At 43.7% G+C, this 4,369-nt stretch overlaps 1 non-coding gene across 1 annotated transcript; it reads left to right on the top strand.

Moving 5' to 3' along the window:
- The first annotated feature begins 543 nt into the window (after positions 1 to 543).
- On the top strand, positions 544 to 614 carry trnag-ccc (transfer RNA glycine (anticodon CCC)). Its single transcript has one exon. It is a non-coding gene; the product is annotated as a tRNA-Gly (tRNA).
- Positions 615 to 4,369: the final 3,755 nt, after the last annotated feature.

Below are 4,369 nucleotides of genomic sequence, written 5' to 3'. Positions count from 1 at the left end.
ATTCAAGTCCTTTCCAATTTAGGGGCAATTTAGCTTGGCCTATCCACCTACCCTGCACATCTTTGGGTTGCGGGGGTAAGGCCCATGCAGACAAAGGGAGAATGTGCCACATGGACAGTGACCCTGGGCCGGGTTCGAACCCGGGTCCTCGTTGCTGTGAGGCAGCAGTGCTAACCACTGCGCCACCGTGCCGCTCTTTGAAATTGCCTGCATTGCACTACAGGGAGCAAGCATGGATCGAAATGCCTCCTTCTGTGATATGATGACTCGACAAAGCTAAGACTCTTGTGCCCACTGATCTCTAATGGATTTGAAACTTATCCCTCTTGTTCAAATCCTTCCATGTTTCATGCCTTCCGATCACGGTAACATCGTCCAGCCCTACATCCTAAACCAGCTCTATTTCAGGTGCCTTTTCCATTCACTCCACAACTGGCAAGCATACCTTCAGCCGACTGGTCCTTACCTCTGCAATTGCCTCCCTAAATCTCACTGCCTTTACATCTCATAGGGGCTTTTCACAGTAACTTCATTTTTTCACCTGCGCCGCTGGTGTAGTGGTATCATGCAAGATTCCCATTCTTGCGACCCGGGTTCGATTCCCGGGCGGCGCACGCAAATTTAGGGGCTGGTTTAGCACACTGGGCTAAATCGCTGGCATTTAAAGCAGACCAAGGCAGGCCAGCAGCACGGTTCGATTCCCATACCAGCCTCCCCGAACAGGCACCAGAATGTGGCGACTAGGGGCTTTTCACAGTAACTTCATTGAAGCCTACTTGTGACAATAAGCGATTTTCATTTCATTTCATTTTCATCTCTCCCCCTCTCCTTAAAACATACATTGTCCTTGTCCTAACATTTTTGTCCCTTGTGCTCGTGTGAATCACCTTGAAACATTTCATTAAAGATTTCACAAAATGGGGGTTACGGTGGTTGAGCTGGTGGAAAAGTCACCAAGTAATGCAGGTAATTAAATTCAACTTATTCAATTTCAGCATCCTTTGCGTTTATTTTATGTCTTATTGCTTCTCAAACAACCTTTGGCAAATGGATTTGCTTCAATTAAATCATGGCTATCCCTTTGAAAATATCTATTGTCAGATTTTTATTACACTGACCACATACTGCAGACATAAGTGTAAACGTATCAGAGTGGAAGAAGTGTTCCTCAAAATGGCTACCTGCCTGACCCAGCCATATATATATATAAATATAAAACTAAATTTTCAGCATTTACATCAGTCATCCCTGCTATTCTGGTCAGTGTTATATCTTCTATTAACACCAGGCCCACCATTCTGATCCAATCCATTAATTTGGATGGTGCGAACCAATTAAAATTGATATCATTGCACAACCTGAACCAGGGATATCCAATAGAAAGTGGGTCAATGTGATGCCTCTTTCTTTAGCTATAATTGGTGAAGCTAGATGAATAATAAGGTAGTTAAAAGGGATGAGAAAAATCACAATGACAGAAGTAGTTAATTATGAACCGAAAGCACGTTACAATGAGCATCAATTTTAATCAGCAAAAGGAAAGTGGGAACTGCTGAGAAGGGTGAAATTAGAGGAATTTAGAGTTATGCTTTTATATGGTGGAAGAAATAACTTGTTAAGTCCAATACAATTATGTATTTTAAGAGTAAGATGAGAGGGTTTTCAGCTGTTGGATTGTTACAAACATCGCAATGAAAAGCAGGCAAGAAGTTGAAGAAAATCATGCTCTCGCAATGAAAAGAAGCCAACAATAGGCCAGATAGGCCCTCAGCTTCTACAGCTTTCGGATGCTCCCTTAAACTACCTGCAAAGTATCTGACAATCATTTTATTGCCTGTAGGTGAATGCATCTTGAATGCAGTACATAAATACCACTGCTACAAAGATATGGGGCGGGATTCTCCGTCCCGCAGCATCAGTTTTCTGGTGCAGCGGCCCCCCACCCCACCGGCAGCGAGATTCTCTGTCCCGCCAACCGGCCAATGGGATTTCCCATTGTGGGCAGCCCCATGCCGTCGGGAAATCCCCGGGCATGGGTCCGCTGCCGGTGTATTGGAGAATCCCGACAGCGGACAATCCAGCCCATGATGACTTCTGATCGATACAGAATTGATACTGCCTGGGGGTGCAGTGGGGGGAGTGGGGGGGTGGTGCAGGGGGAGGGAGGTTATCGTATACTAGTCCTGTGAGATAAAGTTATGTTCAAATAATGGACTCCGTTTTGGTCCACACATCTCTATAGAAGGATGATGTGAACTAAAGGGAATGCACTCTGAAATGACACATACTCGTGCGACTCGGCCAACCTCACAAGCTGCAGGAAAAGAGGTCCCGAAGCGTGGTACATTGGTGAGACCATGCAGACGCTGCGACAATGGATGAATGGACATCGTGAAACAATCACCAGGCAGCAATGTTCCCTTCCAGTCGGGGAACACTTCAGCAGTCAAGGGCATTCAGCCTCTGACTTTCCGGTAAACGTTCTCCAAGGCGTCCTTCAGGACGTAGGGCATTCAGCCTCTGACTTTCCGGTAAACGTTCTCCAAGGCGTCCTTCAGGACGTACGACAACATAGAATCGCCGAGCAGAAACTGATAGCTAAGTTGCGCACGCATGAGTACGGCCACGAATGGATTCATTTCTCACTATATCCCCCCCCACCCCCCCCCACCCTCCCTCCACCATCTGGCTTAAGCTTCAAAATCCTACCAACTGACCCTAACCCTAATTAGGCTTGAGACAATTCACACCTCTTTAACTTGTGATTATCCATCTCTCCAGTCGCACCGTCTGGACCTGTAAAGACTTAATGACATGCAAAGACCCGTCTTACATCATTGGCTTTGTCTATATATGTGTTTGTGTAAACCTACCTCTTCACTCACCTGGTGAAGGAGCTATGCCTCGAAAGCTAATGATCCCAAACAAACCTGTTGGACTTTTAACCTGGTGTTGTAAGGCTTCTTACTGAAATTATATGGACACTGAGATTTAGTTTTAATTAATATATGAATTGAAAACTATTCTAATGCATTAAAATAATCAGTCAGTGAGTCCTCATCCATACATCAAACTCCCTTTATTGTTCATAGAATTATAGAATCCCTACAGTGCAGAAAGAGGCCTTCGGCCTTAAAGAGTCTGCTTTCCCATTAGGCGAGACACAGAAAAATGATAGCACTCTCAACTACAGAGGAGAGGTAAATGATGGCATAACCTAGTCAAGCAGGTTTTTATTTCCTGAGACAGCATAATCAAGGGGAAGCAATGGTGTAGTGATATTATCATTGGACTAGTAATCCAGAGACCAAGGGTACTACTCTAGGGATCCAAGTTCACCACGGCTAGTAGTTACATTTAAATTCGATACATATCTGGAATTAAGAATGCAAGGACAACCATGAAACCATTGTCACAAGAACCCATTTGGTTCATTAATGTCCTTTAAGGAAGGAAATCTGCCGTCCTTACTTGGTCTGGCTTACATGTGACTCCAGATCCAAAGGATCATGGTTGACTCTTAAATGCCCTTGGGGATGGGCAATAAATCCTGGCCCAGCCATCCATGCCCGCATCCCAAGAACAAATGAAAAAAATAAAATATATGCTCCTTGGACACCTTAATTGTACAGTTCCCTCTAATACAACTGATAATCTACTTTGACTCACGTAGTTATTAATTATTTCGATGTCCACATCATGAATCCTCGCAGGATCAATATCATTAACTGACTTTTTCTTATGGTCTGCAACCCATTCTTGTCTTGTTTTTATTCAGTTTCAGAAAATTGTTATCGTCCCATTTTACAAACTTCTCCACAGAATTATTGTAGTTTACTTTGTTATTCCTGTTACGACCCACAAGTACCATATTATCAGCGTACTTCAGGATCGCTATATTGTCATATTCTGATTGACAATTAATTGTATTGAGGTTAAAAAGTAAAGGTGACAATATACAGTCCCCAGTATTCATTAACACAGGCCCCAAGTAAATCCCCGAAACAAATATCCATTGTGTCCTGTTGTGAAAGAAAACCACTGATCCAAAGTAGGAGGGTTGGATGAACATCAACGTTTATCAATTTTCAATAAGCTTTTATTGTATGGTACTAAAAACCGACGAGAAATCAACAAAGGTAGCGTGAGCATAGTTGCCGAGCCTCTCTGGGTGATGTTGGATCAGATGGCCCAGGGTCAGAACAGCAATTGTCCACTAACTTATCAGGTTGATAGGCAAACAGTGACCGAGAAATATGTGGAACAAGAGAATCTAAAAGACGTTTTGGGACCATGCACTCGAAACACTTCATGACTCTTGATGTAAGAGCAACCGGCCGGTAATCATTCAACTCAGCAGGCCACGGCT

The sequence above is a fragment of the Scyliorhinus torazame genome, chromosome 9, assembly GCF_047496885.1.
Source record: "Scyliorhinus torazame isolate Kashiwa2021f chromosome 9, sScyTor2.1, whole genome shotgun sequence".
In the NCBI taxonomy this organism is placed as follows: Eukaryota; Metazoa; Chordata; class Chondrichthyes; order Carcharhiniformes; family Scyliorhinidae; genus Scyliorhinus; species Scyliorhinus torazame.
The sequence above is the reverse complement of the archived record's forward strand: the minus strand, read 5'-3'. Positions and strand labels throughout refer to the sequence as shown.